The following is a 25294-nucleotide window of genomic DNA, read 5'->3' as shown; positions in this document are numbered from 1 at the left end:
GGTGAGGATGAAAAGCACGTAGATGAGCTTCCCTGAGATGGTTTCTGACAGTTTGTGCAGACATCCTTCATTTGTGCAAACCCACAGTTTCATTAGCTGTCCAGGTGGCTGGTCTCAGACGATTAAGAAGGCGGATGTGGAGTTCCTGGGCTGACGTGGTTAAATGTGATCTTTTATTTCAGCTCATGAAACATGGGACCAACACTATACATATTTGTGTTTTATATTTTTGTTTAGTACAATTTTTTTAGATACTGTAGGTAGCGTTAGCTAGCACTGATTGGCGGTACCTGCACCGTGCGCTAGTTGGCGGTACCTGCACCGTGCGCGAGTTGGCGGTGCCTGCAACGTGCGCTAGTTGGCGGTGCCTGCACCGTGCGCTAGTTGGCGGTGCCTGCACCGTGCGCTAGTTGGCGGTGCCTGCACCGTGCGCTAGTTGGCGGTACCTGCACCGTGTGCTAGTTGGCGGTGCCTGCACCGTGCGCTAGTTGGCGGTGTTGTAAAGTACTTAAGTAAAAATACCCCAGAAAAATACTTAAGTAGTACTTTAAAGTATCTGTACTTTACTATTTATATTTTTGACAACTTTTACTTCACTCCATTCCTAAAGTACCTTTTACACTATACATTCCCCTGAATGCTTAGCAGAACAGAAAATGGACCATTTCACACACTTATCAAGAGAACATCCCTGGTCATTCCTACTGCATCTGATCTGGCGGACTCACTACTATCTGGTCATTCCTACTGCATCTGATCTGGCGGACTCACTACTATCTGGTCACTCCTACTGCATCTGATCTGGCGGACTCACTACTATCTGGTCATTCCTACTGCATCTGATCTGGCGGACTCACTACTATCTGGTCATTCCTACTGCATCTGATCTGGCGGACTCACTACTATCTGGTCATTCCTACTGCATCTGATCTGGCGGACTCACTACTATCTGTACATTTTGAATTTGAAAGGAATCATACTTTTGATACTTGAGTACATTTAAAACCAAATACTTTTACTCAAGTAGTATTTTACTGGGCGACTTTCCTTACCTTACCTTAATAGAAAACAACTCAAGTATCTTTTACTATTACTCAAGTATGACAATTGGGTACTTTTTCCACCACTGCTAGTAGGCTGTACCTGAGTTAGTTACCAAAACGGCGGTATTTTTAATCCTATAACAGTAGCTTGTTTTCCATACTTTTAAATAGTGAGCCAACATGTTTCAGCACTTCAACTTCCCTGACTGACCAAAACTCGCTCACTGATGCTCTCTCGTCTCTCTGCAGCAGACAAATAGTAAGCAATTTGTTTAGAACACAAAATCTCAATAAAATGGTAATATTGAATTGCAATACAAATAGAATCGTGAAAAATCTCTGTGCGTATCGTAGCAGGCACGTACGTATCGTGATGACGTCATCATTCTGTACCTGGCGATTCCCAAACCACCACGTTGTGTGTGGCAACCACTAACATTTTCAATCTCCTACATCGTAACTCGAGCCAATGTTGACGATACTCAAATTGCACTGAAAATGTCGTTCCATAGAAGGAAGTCCTGAAAGCTGTTGTGACTGACCACGAATGTAATCTGTGGATCCAGGCTTCAGTTTCATTATGTCGTCTGTGCCATGCTACACTGGGATTGAGAGGATCAGAGATGATCTAATACACTGACCCAGCTGTGGCATGTTATTCCTCCTCCATCTCCTCCTTTTCCCTCTCATCTCAGTCTGTTTGGATGGTTTCCTCTGCGTTTCCTGTTTAGACATTTTTGTTTGTTATTAGATTCCCACCGAATGGTGCTGCGTTTTCGTTCCCTGTATCTTCTCGCATGGACTTTGCTGCTTCAGCAAACCTGTTGAAGGAGCAAAACCGCCAGAGCCGAAAAAAAAGGACCAAAAGCCCGTTATCTGTTCTGTTAGCTACGGAGGTGAGGACGCAAGATGCTTACCAACTGTGTGTGGAGTATGTGCTCCTGCGTGGGTCTCAGGCCAATCAGGTAGGACCCAGAGAATGCCCCATGTAGCTTTAATACATACCAAAGCAGACTCTTTTATCTGCCTGACATTAGTGAGTGCATATGTGGTCGTATGGGTGGCTCCAGCAGGAATTGTACCCATGACCCTGGCGTTGCTAGTGCCATGCTCTACCACCTGTGCTGTTTTACATGGAAGTTGTTATTTGAGTCGAGAGCCAAAATGCCAGTTTCTGTGCCATGGATCCTGTGAGCTGTGGATGTGGCCAGTTGTTCTGTCAGAAAGGTTTGTAGTGAGGTTTCCAGGGCACATGTAGATGCTGGGATGAGCTCCGTTTAGCTAGCGTGTGTAGTAGCCTTTGACGGTATCCTGATTTTTCATACCTTTCATACCGACCTTGTGCCATCCCGGATATACCGGCACTGAACACAAGGGGAGCTATTTTCAAACTCCACTGAGCCTCTGTAATCTGAATGTTATCAATACTTAACAACACTACAACAAGGCAGGTCCTACAGGCCCTAGTTTTGCCGCACCTTGATTCGTGTGGTCAGGTACCACAAAAAAAGGACTGGGCAGCACGGCTGGCCCTTGGAGGTACACAGAGAGCTAATGTTAATAATATGCACGTCAATCTCTCCTGGCTCAAAGTGAAGGAGCGTGACTTCATCACTACTGGTATTTATGAGAGGTATTGACATGTTGAATGCACCGAGCTGTCTGTCTCAACTACTGGAACACAGCACGGTCACCCATCCATACCCCACAAGACATGCCACAAGGGGTCTCTTCACAGTCCCCAAGTCCAGAACACACTATGGGAGGCGCACAGTACTATATATTGCCATGACTACATGGAACTCTATTCCACATCAAGTAACTGATGCAGGCAGTAAAATTAGATTTAAATAAAACACCTTATGGAACAGCGGGAACTGTGAAGCAACACAAACATAGGCACAGACACACGCATATACACACACGATAACATACACACTATACATACACAAGGATTTAGTACTGTAGATATGTGGTGGAGTAGGGGCCTGAGGGCACACAGTGTGTTGTGAATGTACAGTAATGTAATGTTTTTTACAATTGTATAAACTGCCTTAATTTTGCTGGACCCCAGGAAGAGTAGCCTTGGCAGCAGCTAATGGGGATCCATAATAAATACAAAAATATTCAAATGTGTAAAATAGTTTCAACAGTATTGACAGTATTGGAAAAAACATCCTGTGGCTATTTCAAAATACACCGGTATACAGTGCCTTAGGAGACTATTCAGACCCCTTGACTTTTTCCACATTTTGTTACGTTACAGACGTGTTCTAAAATGGATTAAATAAAAATAAATCCCCAACAATCTGCACACAATACACAATAATGAAAACGAAAACAGGTTTTTAGACATTTTTGCACATTTATTAAAAAAATAAGAAATATTACATTTAATTGAGCCCAGGTGCATCTTGTTTCCATTGATCTTCCTTGATGTTTATACAACTTGATATGAGTCCACCTGTGGTAAATTCAATTGATTGGACATGATCTGGAAAGGCACACACCTGTCTATATAAGGTCCCACAGTTGACAGTGCATGTCAGAGCAAAAACCAAGCCGTGAGGTCTAAGAAATTGTCCGTAGAGCTCCGAGACAGGATTGTGTCGAGACACAGATCTGCGGAAGGGTACCAAAAAATGTCTGCAGCATTGAAGGTCCTCAAGAACAGTGTCCCCCATCATTCTTAAATGGAAGTAGTTTGGAACCACCAAGACTAGAACCCGGCCAAACTGACCAAGAACTCAATGTTTACTCTGACAGTGCTCTAGAGTTCCTCTGTGGAGATGGGAGAACCTTCCAGAAGGACAACCATCTCTACAGCACTCCACCAATCAGGCCTTTATGGTGGCCAGATGGAAGCCACTCATCAGTAAAAAGCACATGACAGCCCACTTGGAGTTTGCCAAAAGGCAAACTCTCAGACGATGAGAAACAAGATTCTCTGATCTGATGAAACCAAGATTAAACTTTTTGTTCTGAATGCCAAGCGTAATGTCTGGAGGAAACTTTGCACCATCCCTACTGTAATGCGTGGTGGCAGCATCATGCTGTGGGGTTGTTTTTCAGGGACTGGGAGTCAAGATCAAAGCAAGGATGAATGGAGCAAAGTACAGAGAGATCCTTGATGAAAACCTGCTCCGGCCTGTGCGTGTATGTGTTTAAAGCCCTTACAGAACTGTGTAGGAGAATACAGAAATACTGTAGATCTCACTTTACTCCAGAATGTCTGTGTGGGTACCGGTACTGTAATCCCAGCCTAATCTGAGATGTCTTTGTGTGCAATCAAAGAATCCACAATGGGACCTCTGAGAACGGAAATCCAATCCAATGTCACACAATCCAACCCCCCACCACCACAGGAAATGGACCGGGCATACTGGTATTTGTCAATAGGAGTGGGACAAGCTCATGTGATCAGATGGGAGGGTGGGAGAAGAGAGCGAGAGTTTTAAGCCCTTTAACTGTAACATGATTTAGGATGGTGTGTGTGTGTGGTTGGTCGGTTGGCTGCAGCAGAAACACTGGCACCCAGGCAATTGTGTTCGACACTGCCATCCCAACCTAATTTTTCAAATGAGACAGTCTAAACAAATCCTTCCAATGCATTCTTACTCAACCCACACTAGAAACTGGATCCGAGACAAACTCCCTCTATCCCAACCCAGTAGACATGGTAAATCAGGAGTAGGCCGGAACACAAACAAGACAGATTCTCCTCAAGGGGCTCTGTGGGTAGCCTGGATTCGCCCGCTCGCATATTTGGGAATAATGTGCCTTTGTATGCAGACATTCTGATTCTCCACGGGTGGTGGTGACAATGACAACGGCTCGTCTCTGCTCCACATTTTCTACTGTCTGGTTAGCAATTTGTCTTACATCGTTTTCATTAATAACACCGATTAATTGGACTTGGAGTTATGAAGTGAACGAGCACAGTCATTTGCGGCAAAGCAATGAGCACACTCTGATCTGATTGGTTAAGTTCGAGGGGGGAAGCCGTTTTTTTGAATCACATTGAAGATTACTGTGTATATAACTTTATTGCCTTAATAAAAAAGCCTATTCTGGTGTTTTTGATGTTGTACTTGTAATGGTTGCAGGGGGATGCTGCCCCCTCATTTGTAACATTTTGTTATTTGCTTTTTTTAAATTGAAAGAATAACAAGACCATGATTATTGGACGCCTGGTGTAAAGTGTGTGTACGTTGTACTTGTGTGCTTTTGCGTGAGGGACATGCTTATAATTTATTTATTTATTTATTTATTACATCTTAAATAATAAAAGCACAATCAAGCTAGGATAGCTAGGCACATCTTAAATAGTTAAGTTCTCCAGCTCAGGGCTCCAGCTATCTATTACCAAGAAGCACGATCAAGCTTCTTGGTTACAGCAGAGACAATCAATCCCCTGCTAGATTAAAAGCCCTGTTGCCTAAATTTGTTTTGAGCTTATACACTGCTCAAAAAAAAATAAAGGGAACACTTAAACAACACAATGTAACTCCAAGTCAATCACACTTCTGTGAAATCTAACTGTCCACTTAGGAAGCAACACTGATTGACAATAAATTTCACATGGTGTTGTGCAAATGGAATAGACAACAGGTGGAAATTATAGGCAATTAGCAAGACACCCCCAATAAAGGAATGGTTCTGCAGGTGGTGACCACAGACCACTTCTCAGTTCCTATACTTCCTGGCTGATGTTTTGGTCACTTGTGAATGCTGGCGGTGCTTTCACTCTAGTGGTAGCATGAGACGGAGTCTACAACCCACACAAGTGGCTCAGGTAGTGCAGCTCATCCAGGATGGCACATCAATGCGAGCTGTGGCAAGAAGGTTTGCTGTGTCTGTCAGCGTAGTGTCCAGAGCATGGAGGCGCTACCAGGAAACAGGCCAACACATCAGGAGACGTGGAGGAGGCCGTAGGAGGGCAACAACCCAGCAGCAGGACCGCTACCTCCGCCTTTGTGCAAGGAGGAGCAGGAGGGGCACTGCCAGAGCCCTGCAAAATGACCTCCAGCAGGCCACAAATGTGCATGTGTCTGCTCAAACGGTCAGAAACAGACTCCATGAGGGTGGTATGAGGGCCCGACGTCCACAGGTGGGGGTTGTGCTTACAGCCCAACACCGTGCAGGACTTTTGGCATTTGCCAGAGAACACCAAAATTGGCACATTAGCCACTGGCGCCCTGTGCTCTTCACAGATGAAAGCAGGTTCACACTGAGCACATGTGACAGAGTCTGGAGACGCCGTGGAGAACGTTCTGCTGCCTGCAACATTCTCCAGCATGACTGGTTTGGCGGTGGGTCAGTCATCGTGTATTGTGGCATTTCTTTGGGGGGGGCCGCACAGCCCTTCATGTGCTCGCCAGAGGTAGCCTGACTGCCATTAGGTCCCGAGATGAGATCCTCAAACCCCTTGTGAGACCATATGCTGGTGCGGTTGGCCCTAAGTTCCTCCTAATGCAAGACAATGCTAGACCTCATGTGGCTGGAGTGTGTCAGCAGTTCCTGCAAGAGGAAGGCATTGATGCTATGGACTGGCCTGCCCGTTCCCCAGACCTGAATCCAATTGAGCACATCTGGGACATCATGTCTCGCTCCATCCACCAACGCCACAGACTGTCCAGGAGTTGGCGGATGCTTTAGTCCAGGTCTGGGAGGAGATCCCTCAGGAGACCATCCGCCACCTCATCAGGAGCATGTCCAGGCGTTGTAGAGAGGTCATACAGGCACGTGGAGGCCACACACACTACTGAGCCTCATTTTGACTTGTTTTAAGGACATTACATCAAAGTTGGATCAGCCTGTAGTGTGGTTTACCACTTTTTAATTTTGAGTGTGACTCCAAATCCAGACCTCCATGGGTTGATAAATTTGATTTCCATTGATAATTTTTGTGTGATTTCGTTGTCAGCACATTCAACTATGTAACGAAAAAAGTATTTAATAATAATATTTCATTCATTCAGATCAAGGATGTGTTATTTTAGTGTTCCCTTAATTTTTTTGAGCAGTGTATACATTTATTTATTTATTTTTTCCCTTCAAATAAACTATTTTCTACGTTGTAGAATAATAGTGAATACATCACAACTATGAAATAACACATATGGAATCATGTAGTAACCCCCCCCAAAAGTGTTTAACAAATCAAAATCTATTTTATATTTGAGATTATTCAAAGCAGCCAACCTTTGCCTTGATGACAGCTTTGCACACTCTTGGCATTCTGTCAACCAGCTTCACCTGGAATGCTTTTCCAACAGCCTTGAAGGAGTTCCCACAAATGCTGAGCACTTGTTGGCTGCTTTTCCTTCACCCTGCGGTTCAATTCATCCTAAACCATCTCAATTGGGTTGAGGTCAGGTGATTTGTGGAGGCCAGGTCAACTGATGCAGCACTCCATCACTCTCCTTCTTGGTCAAATAGCCCTTACACAGCCTGGAGGTGTGTTGATCATTGTCATGTTGAAAAACAAATGATAGTAACACTAAGCACAAACCAGATGGGATGGCGTATCACTGCAGAATGCAGGGGTAACCATGCTGGTTAAGTCTGCTTTGAATTCTAAATAAATCACTTGACGACGGTTCACCAGTAAAGCACCATCACACCTCTTCCTCCATGCTTCACGGTGGGAACCACACATGCTGAAATAATCCTTCGTTCACCTACTCTGTGTCTCATAAAGACACGGCGGTTGGAACCAAAAATCTCAAATTTGGACTCATCAGACCAAAGGACAGATTTCCACCAGTCTAATGTCCATTGCTCGTACTTCTTGGCCCAAGCAAGTCTCTTCTTATCTTATTGGTGTCCTTTAGTAGCGGTTTCTTTGCAGCAATTCGACCATGAAGGCCTGGTTCACGCAGTCTCCTCTGAACAGTTGATGTTGAGATGTGTCTATTACTTGAACTCTGAAGCATTTATTTGGGCTGCAATTTCTGAGGCTGTTAACTCAAATGAACTTAACCTCTGCAGCAGAGGCAACTCTGGGTCTAGCATTCCTTTGGCGGACTGATGGACTGTCGTTTCTCTTTGCTTATTTGCGCTGTTCTTGCCATAATATGGACTTGGTCCTTTAAGAAATAGGACTATCTTCTGTTTACCACCCCTACCTTGTCACAACACAACTTATTGTCTCAAATGCATTAAGAAGGACGGAAATTCCACAAACGAACTTTCTAAATTTTTTAAATTACATTTTTTACCCCTTTTTCTCCCCAATTTCGTGGTATCCAATTGTTTAGTAGCTACTATCTTGTCTCATCGCTACAACTCCCGTACGGGCTCGGGAGAGACGAAGGTTGAAAGTTATGCGTCTTCCGATACACAACCCAACCAAGCCGCACTGCTTCTTAACACAGCGCGCATCCAACCCGGAAGCCAGCCGCACCAATGTGTCGGAAGAAACACCATGCACCTGGCAACCTTGGTTAGCGCGCACTACGCCAGGCCCGCCACAGGAGTCACTGGTGCGCGATGAGAAAAGGATATCCCTACCGGCCAAACCCTCCCTAACCCGGACGACGCTATGTCACGTTTCTTCAAAATCGAACCCAGAAGCAGACCAGGACAAGGAGAGTAGGAAGAAGGTGAGTATTTATTTACAAGTGAATGTGAATGGGTAGATATATCCAGGTGGCGTAGCGGGCAGCGGTGTTGAGTTGATGGGAGTAAATAGGTGGATCCAATGGGAAGCGGAATCCTCCGACGACCAGGCGGGAATGGGGTAAATGATCCAGGTGAGTAACTGAAGACAGAACAAACCGAGGTAAGTTTAAGGCAAGCAATACGTAAAAAACAACAAAACAAATTCTATCCAACTTGAGGCTGATACTATGGCACAACATACTGTTCATGGCTAACGATCCGGCAGGGAATGGATGTCAGGTCCGGAATTATGAAGAGGAGAGATGATGATCAGGACCAGGTGTGCAGATAGCTGATGGGATACAGGTGCGGGTAATCAGAACTCCCAACTGGCTACATTGCCCGGCAACCAGACAGGGTGCATTCCAGGACGCCGGAAAAAACACTCCAGGACAGAACACAGGCAAAAAACAGACTCAGGAAACGGGATTCGTGACACGCTAGGCCAATTGTGCGTCGCCCCATGGACCTCCCGGTCGCACCCGGTTAGGACAGAGCCTGGGCGCGCACCCAGAGTCTCTGGTGGCACAGCTGGCGCTGCAGTAGAGCGCCCTTAACCACTGCGCCACCCGGGAGGCCCCTCAAATGAACTTTTAAGGCACACCTGTTTAACTGAAATGCATTCCAGGTGACTACGTCATGAAACTGGTTGACAGAATGCCAAGAGTGTGCAAAGCAAAGGGTGGCTACTTTGAAGAATCTCAAATATAAAATATATTTTGATTTGTTAAACTTTTTTGGTTAATACTTGATTCCATATGTGTTATTACATAGTTTTGATGTCTTCACTATTGTTCTACAATGTAGAAAATAGTAAAAACATTACTTTCCAATTTTGTGATTACGATCTTGTCTTATCGCAGGAGGTCCCCAATGGGCTCTGGAGTGGTGAAGGTTGAGTCATGCGTCTTCCCGAAACATGACCGGCCAAGCCGCGCTTAACAACTGCTCACCTGGAAGCCAGCCGCACCAATGTGTCAGGAGGAAACACCGTTCAACTGACGACCCCAGGCGCCTGGCACGCCACAGGGAGTTGCTAGAGCGCGGTGAGCCAAGGAAAGCCCCCCCCCGGCCAAACCCTCCCTAACCTGGACGACGCTGGGCAAATTGTGCACCGCACTATGAGACTTCCGCTCCCTGTCACACTTGGGAGGCCTGCGAGATACTGCTTTTGATTGCAGAGAGATAGGCCTAGTGCAAAACATTGCTTGCAGCAGCTCTACTGCACTGTGATATCGCAAATAATTGTATTAATTTTACTTATTGTTTTAATGGAAAACAACAAAAAACGTCCGTTTTTGAAACGTTAAGAAAATGTGTCCATTTGTCACATCCCTAACGCACATACATCCATCCTCAGGAGACTGTGCTGTTTCTCAGTATAAGCCCGAGCGTTCTCTCTGCTGCTGATTTCTCCCTGTGTGACTTATGACTCATATGCAGTCAGGTGGGAACAATAGCAGCAGCCAAGCACACAGCCCCAAGCAGGGAGGTAGACACATGCATCAAATTTAGACAACATCTTTTTTCCCTCTCTGTCCCACGGTGCACATCTGCTCCCTACCAGGGATCTCCACATCGGTCCTCTGTCATGTCCACAACCATGACAATAGCTCAGCTTTAGTTTCATGGGGGCAGTTTGGGTCACTGTGCAAAGTGGTGGTAAAAACAGCAAGGTTGGTTGGTTGGTTGGTAATTGCCACGGACCTCACAAAACAATATTTTTGCGATACTTAGGTGCCGATACGATATGTATTGCGACCCACACGACCCTGCTAGAACATAACGTTCTGAAGACCACATGCTTCTTAGCTTGGTGAAAGTGTCGTTGTCCTATGGATATTTTGCGTACAACCTTCTCACATTGTTCTGAGAATGTTTGCAGGATACTCAGCTAGCAAATCATGTTCTGAGAACCCCATGTTTCTTTGGCGGGAAATTCAGTACATAATGTTTCCTCGTGGTTTTATTTAAGTAGTGCTTGATTGATAGTGGCACAAGACTTTGCCGAGGAGCAGACCTTTTGTAATGAGTTGGAACCTAGCCCTGACCTTCTCAGTACTAACGCTCTAAATGCCACCCGTTCCTCTATGGCCATTACCTCGTGTTGACATGATGTGACAACTGGGCACCAGGGTAAACTGCTTTTTCAATTCAGTTCATTCAGAAAGTCAACTGTAATTCGCCTGTGTAGCCTGGGAGTCTGTAACTCAACTTTCCAGTCTGAAACTTAGGCACAGCTTGATAACAGATCCTAGGTCAGTCTAGGTGCACTATTGTTGTCCTGTCCTCCAATGCTCTCGCACTAGCCTTAGGGCAGTTCAATCTCCACTGACTGGTCATGGGTCAGTTTAGATGCCTTGCCACCTGCTACGCCAGCTTTAAACAACCAGCAAGGACTGAATGTCTCTGTGTGTATATATGAATGGGACAGAGATGCCATGCTGCTTCCCAAAGGGCACCCTATTCCCTTTTGTAGTGCACTACTTTTGAACAGGGCCCATAGGGAAAAGGAGTAGGGTGCTGCTTAGTAGTGTTGGTGGTAGTTTGAAAGTGAGTGCTGTTTTTTTTAATAGTAATTCTAGCAATATAGCAAAAAGGTGCCACCTTTTGGAGGAGATTGATGCCGTAAATGAGCCCTGAAAAATGTAAAGCCGTTTCAGACCTACTGAAAAGTGCTATGCACATACAAGCTGTGATCCTTCATTTACATACTGTATAGATATGAGCTCTCGCTAGGCAACATTTTGAATGCAGTGTGTGATGACTTCATTTAACTGTCAGAGCAGTATGGAGGAGCTGTGTCGGGAACGTTGATATGCCACGTTTGTTTAGTTGATTAGTTTTAATGCTTCCTCAAAGCAGCGCACTTGGATGTCATCTCCTCTGAGAAATGCCCCCCCCCCCACCTTCTCTCAACTGTTATTGCTGAGTATAATAAGGCTGGTAATTGCCAGGGACCTCACAAAACGATATTATCACGATACTTAGGTGCTGATGCGTATTGCAATTCTTATGACCCAGCTAGCACATAATGTTCTGAGAAGCGTATGTTTCTTAGAGCTGGGTGAGAGGTTAGAGGTCATCCTATGGTTATTTTACATACAACCTCCCCACAGCGTTGTCTCTAGACTGACAACCCTGCTCTCCAGTCAGCGGGAGGCCAAGCCAGTGCGCCGGTCTAGAACTGTTTTATTCCGTGTTTATACAGTGACTCAGACCTGTTTGGAGGAAGCAGAGCGTATGTACTAGTAAACACTTTTACCTCTCTCACTAAAAGGGCACTTTTCAATATCACTGCTCCCCGAGCTCTTGTTTATTATAATCGATGACATAAAAAATGTGTATCCGTCCGTATGTACGGCCACATCACCGATCGCCATGGCAACAAGTGTCCCAGAGCAGCCTTTTGGAGAGAAGGAAAACAAAAAGCCACGGCTGGCCCCATGGCGTCGCCGATGGCAAATGAGACGAAGGACGCACTCCAGCTGTCGTATATAGGGTGATTGGCGAGAAGGCTTTGCTTTTTTTTTTTTTTTTTTTTTGTGCTTTTTTGCGACGGTGGCTGTGGCATATTTTCCCGGGCCCCAATCAAGACAGAGCTGCGTCTCAAAGGGCCCCCTATTTCCTATATAGTGCACTGCTTTTGACCTCTGCGTTTTGGGCCCCGGTAGGAAGTACTGCACTATACATAGGTAATAGGGTGCCATTTGGGCCACTGATTGAGCATCTCATCAGGGCTGGAGAATCACAATCCGCCAGCATCTCTCTGCACAGCTGCAATTAACTCAGAGCGTTGCCCCCTGTCTTTCTGAGAGGGAGGGGGGAGGGGACGCTAAGGGGAACGGGGAAAGGATAGGAGAGAGGTGAAGGAGAGGGAGGGGGAGGAAGAGAAGCATCGGATGGGAATGAAAGAAGGGAAGATGGAGGGAGAGGGAAAGCAAATGATAGTCAAGTGGATCGAGAGAGGGTTGAGGGGGAGATAGGGAAAGGCATAAGCGGTAGGGAGAGAGACAGAGAATGGGGTCTTAGACAGGCGTACACAACAAGCAGTCAATCTGGAGAAAGAGACATTGAGAGAGAAAAAGTATCGTCTCACTTTCGAATCAGTATGTATCATGTCAAACCATGGACGAGACAGAGCCCACTTTTTTGGGGGGGACGGACGGACGACGACAAACGATTTGATGAATCTCTTTCCTGGATAATCTTGTCATCTTGATGACCTGCAGGAGTAGCCTAAAGCATGTCTGATCAACAGAACATGTTTAACCTGACATGCGTCACTGCTATGTTGTAGATAAGCCAGCTAAATTGTGAGCGGTCTAAACAAACAGTGTAAACACTACGGTCCAATTGTCACACTGAGATTTTCCCACTGAGCTGTGTGACCGGAGTCAGTTACCCAGGTCCACATTCTCACGTTATTGTGGTGTTTATTGGAATGGGGTGTCCTCATCTCTATTCTGTTTTCACTACATATCAGTGTTTTTTCACTAGGATTGTCCGTCGACCACCCCTTCTGGGACAAATGCTGATCTGGGGTTAGTTTAGAATTTCCCCCACTATTAGTTAAGGTTAGGATTGGGGGGAAAGGAAGTGGGTCTTACATCTGTACATAGGGGGAAACTTTGCATCAGCGTGACAGATCAGATAAGAAGTGACAAGGTAGATGGCACCAACGGCCCCCCCTGTCAGAAGTACTGCACTATATAGGGAACAGGGTACCATTTGGAACGCAGATACATTGTCTGTCTGAGTGCCATGTAAATCAATGCCTACTCTCAGGGTCACGTCCTCATAAGCCTGTTAAATAGAGAGTGTTTGACATAACGGAGGTGGGTTGTACCAGTGGAGTGGGAGGGAGATGGGAAGTTTAGATGAAGTGAATTGATGCTCTTAATGTTGTTTATGTTTTGGATGTCCGTCAATGTCATAGTTTGAAGCCCAAGGCAAATTTCCACATTGTGTGGACAGGTTTTCTATTTTTTTAATTTTTTTTTAGCTTTTCTGCTCTACTCTAACGTTACTCTTTATCTGTTCTAAGTAATTCATCTGAAACAATGTTTACTGACAGAGCGGACTACAGTTGTCTTTGCATAGTCTGCCATGTTCTTCCATCCCCTCGAATTTACTAGACCACCAACGCCATCCTCTTCATCCCTCTCATCGAAGCCAGCTCTCCCCATCTCCCTCATGATTGGAAGCGCTTCACAGTTGTTTTAGTGCCGCGGGGCCTCTAAGAGAACTCCAATTTTAGGTGATGGATTGTGTCAAATTGTCCTCCATAAATATTTATCAAGGAGCTAATTTCCGAGACAGCTAGCGCTGATAAAAATGAGACGCTTGGTGTGGGCTCACAGGAGAGACCGCTTTGGGAGAGACATACAGTTGAAGTTTACATATACCTTAGCCAAATACATTTAAACTCAGTTTTTCACAATTCCTGACATTTAATCCTAGTAAAAATTCCCTGTCTTAGGTCAGTCAGTTCTGCCCACAAAGTTTCTATTGGAATACAGTCAGGGCTTTGTGATGGCCACTCCAATACCTTGACTTTGTTGTCCTTAAGCCATTTTGGAAGTATGCTTGGGGTCATTGTCCATTTGGAAGACCCATTTGCGACCAAGCTTTAACTTCCTGACTGACGTCTTGAGATGTTGCTTCAATATATCCACATAATTTTCCATCCTCATGATGCCATCTATTTTGTGAAGTGCACCAGTCCCACCTGCAGCAAAGCATCCCCACAACATGATGGTGCCACCCCCGTGCTTCATGGTTGGGATGGTGTTCTTCAGCTTGAAGCATCCCTCATTTTCCTCCAAACACAATGATGGTCATTATGGCCAAACAGTTCTATTTTGTTTCATCAGACCAGACTCCAAAAAGTACGATCTTTGTCCCCATGTGCAAACCGTAGTCTGGCTTTTTTTTATGGCGGTTTTGGAGCAGTGGCTTCCTTGCTGAGCGGCCTTTCAGGTTATGTCAATATAAAACTCGTTTTACTGTGGATATTGATACTTTTGTACCTGTTTCCTCCAGCATCTTCACAAGGTCCTTTGCTGTTGTTCTGGGGATGATTTGCACTTTTCGCACCAGAGTACGTTAATCTCTGAGACAGAACGCATCTCCTTCCTGAGCTGTATGATGGCTGTTTGGTCCCATGGTGTTTATACTTGCGTACTATTGCTTTTACAGATGAACGTGGTATCTTCAGGCATTTGGAAATTGCTCCGAAGAATGAACCACACTTGTGGAGGTCTACCATTTCTTTCTGAGGTCTTGGCTGATTTATTTTGATTTTCCCATGATGTCAAGCAAAGATGCACTGAGTTTGAAGGTAGGCCTTGAAATACATCCACAGGTACACCTCCAATTGACTCAAATGATGTCAATTAGCCTATCAGAAGCTTCTAAAGCCATGACATCATTTTCTGGAATTTTCCAAGCTGTTTTAAGGCACAGTCAACTTAGTGTATGTAAACCTTTGACCCACTGGAATTGTGATACAGTGAATTATAAGTGAAATAATCTTTGCCAGCACCCCATTGATGGGTAGTTCAGCTCCTCTCCCCTCATTAAAGACACTGGTCGGTCCCACACAAGCACACAAAGGGCACTGATTTACGTTGTCAATGGTGGTTATGATTAGCATGGTGGAACCAACGTGATCGCTGCATCACATTTTCTATTTCACTTCAGATACAGAGCCGTCAGAAATTATTCATACCCTTTGACTTTTCCCACGTTTTGTTGTGCTTCAGCCTGAATTTAAAATGCATTTAATTTTGATTTTGTGTCATTGGCCTCCACACAGTACCCCATAATGTCAAAGTGGAATTATGTTTTTAGAAATGTTTAAGTTAATTGAAAATAAAAAAGCTTGCATGGACTCACCCTGTGTGCAATAATGTTTAACACGATTTTTGAATGACAACTTCATCTATGTACCCCACACATACAATTGTACGATCCCTCAGTGAGAGCAGTGAATTTCAAACACAGATTCAACCACAAAGACCAGGGAGGTTTTTCACTGCCTAGCAAAGAAAGGGCACCTATTGGTAGATGGGTAAAAAAGCAGTCATTGAATATCCCTTTGAGCATGGTGACGTTATTGATTACATTTTGGATGGTGTATCAATACACCATGTCATGACAAAGATACAGGCATCCTTCCTAACTCAGTTGCTGTAGAGGAAGGACACTGCTCAGGGATTTTACCATGAGGCCAGTGGGGACTTAAAAACAGTTTAGAGTTGAATTGCTGTGATAAGAGAACTAAGGATGGATCAACAACATTGTAGTTAATCCACAATACTAACCTACTTGACAAAAAGCTTATTTCTATCAAATGTTGTGCACAAATGTGTTTACATCCCTGTTAGTGAGCATTCTCCTATGCCAAGATAATCCATCTACTTGACAGGTGTGACTTATGAATAAGCTGATTAGACCGTATGATCATTATACAGGTGCACCTTGTGCTTGGAACAATGAAATGCCACTCTAAAATGTGCAGGTTTGTCACACAACACAATGCCACAGATGTCTCAAGTTTTGAGGGAGCGTGCAATTGGCATGCTGACTGCAGGAATGTCCACCAGAGCTCTTGACAGAATGTTCATTTCTCTATCATAAACCGCCTCAATGTCATTTTAGAGAATTCGAGTGTCCCGTGGTGGCTGTGGGGTTCTGGTATGGGAAGGCATGAGTTCCGGGCAACAAACACAATTGCATTTTATCTATTTCAATACACAAGAGATACCGTGATGAGATCCTGAGGCCCATTGTCGTGCCATTCAGCCGCCACCATCACCTCATGTTTACGCTCATATCTACGCCTCATAGGCTGTTTTTAAAGGGATTAGTTGCTTTTTAGGAGCACCCAATAAGAAGAAGAGATTTGCTTGGGCCAAGAAACACGAGCAATGGACATTAGACCAGTGGAAATCTGTCCTTTTGGTCTGAGTCCAAATTTGAGATTTTTGGTTGCAACCACCATGTCTTTGTGTGACGCAGAGTCGATGAACGGATGATCTCTGCATGTGTAATTCCTACCGTGAAGCATGGAGGAGGAGGTGTAATGGGATGCTGTACTGCTGCAGAATGCTGTGGTAGCCATACTGGTTAAGTGTGCCTTGAATTCTAAATAAATCACACAGACAGTGTCACCAGCAAAGCACCCCCACATCATCTGGTTTGCATTTAGTGTTCCTATCACATGTTTTTCAACAGCACAAGGACCCAACACACTTCCAGGCTGTGTATGGGCTATTTGACCAAGAAGGAGAGTGATGGAGTGCTGTATCAGATGACCTGTCCTCCACAATCACCCGACCTCAACCCTGTTGAGATGGTTTGGGATGAGCTGGACTACAGAGTGATGGAAAAGCAGCCAACAAGTTCTCAGCATATGTGGGAACTCCTTCCAGACTGATGGAAAAGCATTCTAGGTGAAGCTGGTTAAGAGAATCCCAAGAGTGTGCAAAGTTATCAAGGCAAAGGATGGCTACATTGAAGAATCTCACTTTTTTTGTGCTATTTCATAGTTTTGATGTCTTCACTATTATTCTACAATGTAGACAATAGTAAAAATAACGGTGTAGTAGATGTGTCAACTTTTGACTGGTACTGTATAAAAGATTATGTGAAAATCTATGTAGAACTTCATGTGAAATATCATCACATGTGAAGTGTTCCAAAAACACATGGTTACACATGTACAAAACATGTGGAAATGTCACATGTGAAGTCGTGATCTTTTTTTCTCCCCGTAAGGGTCTTTCCCATTTTCCATTCAGTCCATCAATTTGATGTATTTATTTATTCTTAATCTCCCTCCTCTCTCTACCTCCTCTCCTCCATCTTTCCCCCACACTCTATCACTTTCTCTCACACCCACCATCTGTCCCCTGTCACTTCCCTGGACCATGAAACTCTGAAAAGACAAAGAAAAATGTTATCAAGCTATGCAGATGGAAGATGAACAGAACCCTAGTCCTTTATGCAAACTTTCCTCTCTCTCTCACACACACACACACACTACTCCTGAGATAGCTTCCCCTAATCCTCCCTCCCTCAGTAGTCTCTCATTTGCAGTGAATGCATAACCTGCCGTGTGTAGACTAGACTAGGTTTTGGAGTTGGCGTAGGCTCTTCTCTAACGAATCTTGATACTGCTCAGTGCTCACCGCACTCATCCCAATCACACAACGCCACAACGCTGTCTCTCTGCCATCAGTGTTTATGCTAATGTGAATATTTGTATTGTCTCCAAGTGGGTTTAATGGAAGCGAATCAGGCACAGAAGCAGACTTCCAAAATGGCCGCGTTGATTTGTGCGTGGACAAGGGTCGAACAACCAGCTCTCTAATTTCCATAGCTATCGGAGAACAGAGTTGTGCTCATCAGTGAACGACTCCAGAGGAAGTGATTGAGGAAACGCCTCTTGATGTGAACTTGCTAGCGTGTTGAAGCTAACTTGATTGATTGAGAAACTCTGCTTAAAGTAATAAAACTTGCCGAACTCATTTTAAGTTAACTTTACCAAGTGTTTTAAGTTAATTTCATCCCATGAAAAACTTAATGTAAGCACAAAGGCTTGACCTTGCTAAAATTTGGCAAGGAGAAATGATCTTGTTAAGTGAACTCAATTAAATGAACAAGATGAGCAAACCATGACCGGGCAATTTTTGTTTTTACTTGAGTAAACTTGACCTATCCTGTTACTCACCTCCATTACCTTGACCTTGTCTAACAACACTGTGTTTTGACACTGACACCCAGAGGGAAGTAGTGGTATAGTGTAAACTATAAATCACTCACACAAATGTTCACGCAATGTTAGCAGGCCTCTGATGTTAGCAGGCCTCTAATGTTAGCAGGCCTCTAATGTTAGCAGGCCTCTAATGTTAGCAGGCCTCTAATGTTAGCAGGCCTCTAATGATAGCAGGCCTCTAATGTTAGCAGGCCTCTAATGTTAGCAGGCCTCTGATGTTAGCAGGCCTCTAATGTTAGCAGGCCTCTAATGTTAGCAGGCCTCTAATGTTAGCAGGCCTCTAATGTTAGCAGGCCTCTGATGTTAGCGCTGGAGCTGTAAGACCAGTTGTTTCCCTCTACATCCCAGTCGCACACATACACAAGTCGGTTCTCCTCCAATGTATTGCAGTTTAACAATGTGAATATGCGGTAGTACATCTGATTTGAATGCATTTTGGAATGTGCATGTGTTCTGAGACAGTGCCGACAGTTCAACGGAGGGTCAGATCCAACCTGTTCATTGGAGGAGACGGTTGTCGTCTATTTCAGGCTAGCTACTGCCAAGCCTGGAGACAGAGCAAGAAGAGTCCAATGGGGTAACTATAGGTTAGGTCCCTGTACCCTCTCAATCCAGACCAAGTTTATAGTCTTCTCTTCTCTAGCCAAGTTCCTTCCTGCTTCTTTTGTCTATGAGTCCGTTTGTAATCCACAATGTTTTGGAGACGAGTCACACTTATTTTTTACCCTTATTTTACCAGGTAAATTGACTGAACACATTCTCATTTACAGCAACGACCTGGGGAATAGTTAAAGGGGGAGAGGGGATAAATGAGCCAATGGAGGCTGGGGATGGTTAGCAGTTTAACAACTGCTCTTACGATAAGTGCCAATTTTTAGTGACCACAGAGATTCAGGACACCCATTTAACGTATCTGAATGACTGCACACCACACAGCGCAATTTTCCTCAATCACTGCCCTGATTGGGATGCATTTTGGGCATATGTCACAAAGCCAGCTGTGTTTTCTAAAGATGGCTATCTTCAGTTAGCCTCACAGTCCTATGAAGTTGGATACTGATTAATCACCTGCCATTAGACCACAGACATACTTATTTGGTCTGTGAGTTTATACATAACCAACAACATTTTGGGGTCACGAGACACCTGGACTTCAGATCTCTTGCTTGTTTTGGTGGCGTCAACACACCGTTGATAAACACATCACACCAGCTAGACAATGGGAGTTGGAATACACAAACCTCTCATTGCAAAATGGCCGCCTCAGTGTCGGCGTGTTCCGCTATCAACAGCATGTTGCACGAGATTGTCGCATCATAGCCAGCAGGCACTCCATGCCAGGTGTGTCAGTGATGTCTATGCCCCGACTATGCCCGGTATCACTGGCATGGTGTCGATGCCAGGCTGTCACCAGAATTGAGTGCCCCCTTCCCCCTCTCTTGTGCTGGAGATGCCCTTGTTGCTCAGGGCCACGGTGAAACAGGAGAGTGGGGGGGGGGGCTGGCACTGGTTACAAGCTGGCCAAATAGATCAGGCTGCTGGGTTAGGCTGTGACGTCAAGCCCTCGGCTGAAAGCAATCCCACAAGTTATACTTCCTTTATCGAAAGAACAACAGAGGAGGTAGAGAAAATAGTAGAGGCTTGTTAGTTTGGTATAGAGAAGAATACGGAGGCTTGGGAACATGGCGAGATGAAGGCATACTGTGTGTGTGTGTACAGTACGTGCATGTGTTTGTGTTTGCGCGCACATTGCTATTGTGGAGGAGAGCAGAGCAGAAGACGAATTTCCGTCGTAACAGATGGCCAAATAAAGTTTGAAATTGTGGATTCGTATGAAAGGAACAAACTCACCGTTAGCTTTTCCTGTTCTCGGCAACAAAGGCTTTTTGAAGTCACCGCCAAGACAACCTCATGATATTTATTTGAGGTGAACACCCAAGTACCTCTGAGGGGCCCGGTCCTAAAGGATTTGGAGTTCGCTGCAAAACAAATGCCCAAAAATAGCACCTCAAATATGATATTTCAGAAGAGGCTTGTTACGGAGGATATGGTCAAATGGCCGTATAATGGCGCATGTGTAGCAGTCTAATGGCCCATGCTCATCCTGTGTGGTTAATAACCCTCATTAAAGTGATTTGTGTCGCCAGACACAGAGAGAATTCTACACACAGCCGGCCGACACTGATAAATGGGCCTACTTTCTCCATGTGCCAATACCCATCGCTTTCTCTGACGTTCCCATTCTGGTAGGCATCTGTAGACTTTAGTTTATCTCAATAGATCAGATTTTGTTTTATGGCATTTTCTGCATGCACGTACACCACACCTGCGCTGTATAAGGGGGACGTGAGACCGTGGTAGTTTGGAGCCAGGCTACGTTGTGTCACTTGCCTGTCACTGTACTGCCTCTCACAGTCGTACTGGGAAGCCAACGAGGGAGAAAGAGGGAACGAGAGAGCAAGGTGTGGGTCAGATAGTATTCCCCCGCATTCCCTCCTCCCTATGACAGGACCTAGCTACTGGGATAGCACATTAACCCCCCCCTCCCCCCTTCCCTCTAAACACAGGAATAGCTCATACACACCCACAGACCAGCAGAGTGAAAGCCGTAGCCATGTGGAAGCAGGTAAAAGAGTCCAGTTTGATTTTTACCCTTAACTTTCATTTAACCATTTTAAAAAGCTCTGTGTTTTGTAAGTGGTCACCCTTCCAGCAATCTAGGGAGAGCGACAGGCAGAGAGAGAGAGAGAGAGAGAGAGAGGGGGCAACGGGGCAAGGTAGAACTGAGCTATTGGGATACTGAGGCGACATTGACCGAGGGGGCAATGCACGAGCTATAGTAACTGCCTAGTGGTTCTGGCTCTAGGGAAACAAATAGAAGCAGCTCTGAAACGGCACTAGAACTGTAGTTACTGTCATAGTTCAGCTGAGTTGCTGTTTTTATTCGGAAGCTGTAGCAGCAAGTCACTTTGGTGAAATTGGGCTTTGCTTGGATATTATATACAGTATTGTAGGCTATTTCAGAGGGTTGTGCAGTGCAGCTACACAGGCTAATTATTGATTTGTTGCGATAGTACAGTCAGGTGTGCACGTGCTAGCTTTAGCTGGGATTTGATTGAGATTTTAAAGAGATAAAGAGGTAGAGTTCTCATTTAGCTGATAAAAATGTAATTGAGGAAGAGGGAATGGCTTTAGTGAGCTTAACTGTGAAATAAAGTTGACACTTGCTTTACTAGGATGCAGAGTAACCTTATAACTTTTCTTGGAGGTGTGTAGGTTTTATAGTTTTGGTAAATGTTGTACATAGGGCTGTGAAGATAATGGAATTGTGGGTTCATTGTAATGCAAATGGAAAATGATGGCGCCGGAGGGGATGGCTGCCGTTTTACGGGCTACTAACTAACTGTGATATTTTGTGTGTTTTTATGCAATTGTTTACCTTATTTTGTTCATAAGGTTGCTGCTACCGTCTCTTATGACCGAAAATAGCTTCTGGATATCAGAACAGCAATGACTCACCTCAAACAAAGATTCTTTTCTATAATGAGTCTGACGCAAAGGATATACGGTTTCACCGAGTCAGGGCTGAACGACGACATGGATAATATTCATTTGGCTGGGTTTTCCGTGTATCGACAGAACAGCTATGTCTGGTAAGACGAGGGGTGGGGGTGTGCGTCTATTTGTCAATAACAGCTGGTGTGCAAAGTCTAATATTAAGGAAGTCTTCAAGGTATTGCTCGCCTGAGGCAGAGGTACTTCATGATAAGCTGTAGACCACACTATCTACCATGAGTGTTGATCTATATTTTTCATAGCCGTCTATTTACCATGACAAACCGATGCTGGCACTAAGACCGCACTCAACAAGCTGTATAAGCCATAAGCAAACAAGAAAATGCTCATCCAGGAGCGGTCCTCCTAGTGGCCGGGGACTTTAGTGCAGGCAAACTTAAATCCGCTTTACCTAATATCTACCAGCATGTCACATGTGCAACCAGAGGGGAAAAAAACTCTAGACCACCACAGAGACAGATACTTAAGCTCTTCCTTACCCTCCATTTGGCAAATCTGACCATAATTCTATCCTCCTGATTCCTGCTTTACAACCAAAAACTAAAGCAGGAAGTACCAGTGACTCGCTCAATATGGAAGTGGTCAGATGACGTGGATGCTACGCTACAGGACTGTTTTGCTAGAACAGACTGGAATATGTTCCAGGATTTATCCAATGGCATTGAGGAGTATACCACCTCAGTCACCGGCTTCATCAATAAGTGCATTGATGATGTCGTCCCCACAGTGACCGTACGTATATATCTCAACAAGAAGGCATGGATTACAGGCAGCATTCGCACCGAGCTTCAGGCTAGAGCTGCCGCTTTTCAAGGAGTGGGACAGTAATCCGGACGCTTATAAGAAATCTCGCTATGCCCTCAAATGAACCATTAAACAAGCAAAGCGTCAATACAGGACTAAGATTGAATCCTACTACACCGGCTCTGAAGCTCGTCGGATGTCGCAGGGCTGGCAAACTATTACAGACTACAAAGGGAAACCCAGCTGTGACCAGCTGTGACCTGCCCAGTGTGATCACGCTCTCGGTAGCCGATGTGAGCGAGACCTTTAAACGGGTCAACATTCACAAGGCCAAGGGCCAGACGGATTACCAGGACGTGTACCCAGAGCATGTGTGGACCAACTGGCAAGCTTCTTCCCTGACATTTTCAACTTCTCCCTAACCGAGTCTGTAATACCCACATGTTTATTATCTGTGCATAGTCACTTTACCCCAACCTACATGTACAAACTACCTCGACTAACCTGTACCTCCACACACAGCCTCGTTATCTTATTGTTTCTTTTCATTTTTTACTTTAGTTAGTAAATATTTTCTTAACCCTATTGGTTTACGGCTTGTAAGTTAGCATTTCACGGTCTACACCTGCTCTATTCGGGACTTTTGATTGGATTAAACTGTTATTTTATTTTTAGTTTAAGAAAATGTTTACCTTGCGAAATTCATCTTTTGAAATTGAAATACCAAAAGTAATACAACACAGCTTTGGTGACACCCCTATCGTAAAAACAAATGATTTGACAGCTTTGAACTTTTGAAAATCAAATGAATCAAAAGTCAAATGAATGAATGGGTACCGTTTTTATACAGTACCAGTCAAAAATGTGTACACACCTACTCATTTCAGGGTTTTTCTGTATTTTTTAAAACTCTTTTCTACATTTGTAGAATAACAGTGAAGATATCAAAACTATGAAATAACACATAGGGAATCATGTAGTAACCTAAAAAGTGTTAAACAAATCAAAATAGATTTTATATTTGAGATGTTTTAAAGTAGCCACCCTTTGCCTTCATGACAGCTTTGCACACTCTTGGCATTCTCTCAACCAGCTTCATGAGGTACCAGGTCACCTGGAATGCATTTAAATTAACAGGTGTGCCTTGTTCATTTGTGTTATTTATTTCCTTATCAATCAATGCATTTGAGACAATCAGTTGTGTTGTGACAAGGTAGGGGTGATATACAGAAGATAGCCCTATTTGGTAAAATACCAAGTCCATATTATGGCAAGAACAGCTCAAATAAGCAAAGAGAAACGTCAGTCAATCCGGACAATTTCAAGAACTTTGAAAGTTTCTTCAGCTGCAGTTGCAAAAACAATCAAGCGCTATGATGAAACTGTCTCATGAGGACCGCCACAGGAAAGGAAGACCCAGAGTTACCTCTGCTGCAAAGGATTAGTTCATTAGAGTTACCAGCCTCAGATTGCAGCCCAAATAAATGCATCACAGAGTTCATTCAGGCAACAGACACATATCAACATCAACTGTTCAGAGGAGGCTGTGTGAATCAGGCCTTCATGGTCAAATTGCAAAGAAACCACAACTAAAGGACACCAATAAGAAGAAGAGACTTGCTTGGGCCAAGAAACACGAGCAATGGACATTAGGCCGGTTGAAATCTCTCCTTTGAGTCCACATAATTTTTGGGGGGGGGGGTTTCAACTGCTGTGTCTTTGTGAGACGCAAAGTAGGTGAATGGATGATCTCCATGTGTGGTTCCCACCGTGAAGCATGGAGGTGTGATTGTGTGGGGGTGCTTTGCTGGTGACACTGTCAGTGATTTATTTTAACCAGCATGGCTACCACAGCATTCTGCAGCAATACGCCATCCCATCTGCTTTGCACTTAGTCTCACCATCATTTGTCTTTCAACAGGACAATGACCCAAAAAACACTTCTAGGCTGTGTAAGGGCTGTTCGACCAAGAAGGAGAGTGATTTACTGCTGCATCAGATGACCTGGCCTCCACAATCACCTGGCCTCAAACCAATTGAGATGTTTTGGGATGAGTTGGACCGCAGAGTGAAGGGAAAAGCAGCCAACAAGTGCTCAGCATATTTGGGAACTCCTTCAAGACTGTTGGAAAAGCATTCCTCATGAAGCTGGTTGAGAGAATGCCAAGAGTGTGCAAAGCTGTCATCAAGGCAAAGAGGTGGCTACTTTTGAAGAATCTCAAATGTGAAATAGATTTTGATTTGTCACTTTTTTTTTGTTGCTTACCACATGTTTCCATACTTGTTATTTAATAGTGTTGATGTCTTCACAATTATTCTACCATGTAGAAAATACAAAAAAATAAAATAAAAACCTTGAATGAGAAGGTGCGTCCAAACTTTTTACTGGTGCTGTATCTCTGTGTGTGGTTTGAACGTAGTTTCTGGAGCCATTGCTAACTAGCGTTAGCGCAATGACAACGTATACAGGAGCCGCTAGCAT

The 25294-nt window shown here is 44.4% G+C and overlaps 1 protein-coding gene across 19 annotated transcripts in view; it reads left to right on the top strand.

Annotated features, from left to right (window-relative positions):
• LOC112219188 (pleckstrin homology domain-containing family A member 7) overlaps positions 1-25294 on the top strand; it is a 173528-nt gene that overhangs the window by 51566 nt on the left and 96668 nt on the right. The window contains exon 1 of one of the 19 annotated variants that reach the window (XM_042301264.1): positions 21059-21118. The exons of the other annotated variants lie outside the window; for them this stretch is intronic. The gene's annotated coding sequence lies outside the window, so the exon portion shown is untranslated. Of the gene's footprint in view, positions 1-21058; positions 21119-25294 lie in introns of those variants that run through there. 19 annotated transcript variants of the gene reach the window in all.

The sequence above is a fragment of the Oncorhynchus tshawytscha genome, linkage group LG19 (genome assembly GCF_018296145.1).
Source record: "Oncorhynchus tshawytscha isolate Ot180627B linkage group LG19, Otsh_v2.0, whole genome shotgun sequence".
In the NCBI taxonomy this organism is placed as follows: domain Eukaryota; kingdom Metazoa; phylum Chordata; class Actinopteri; order Salmoniformes; family Salmonidae; genus Oncorhynchus; species Oncorhynchus tshawytscha.
This window is presented reverse-complemented; position numbering and strand designations above follow the sequence as displayed.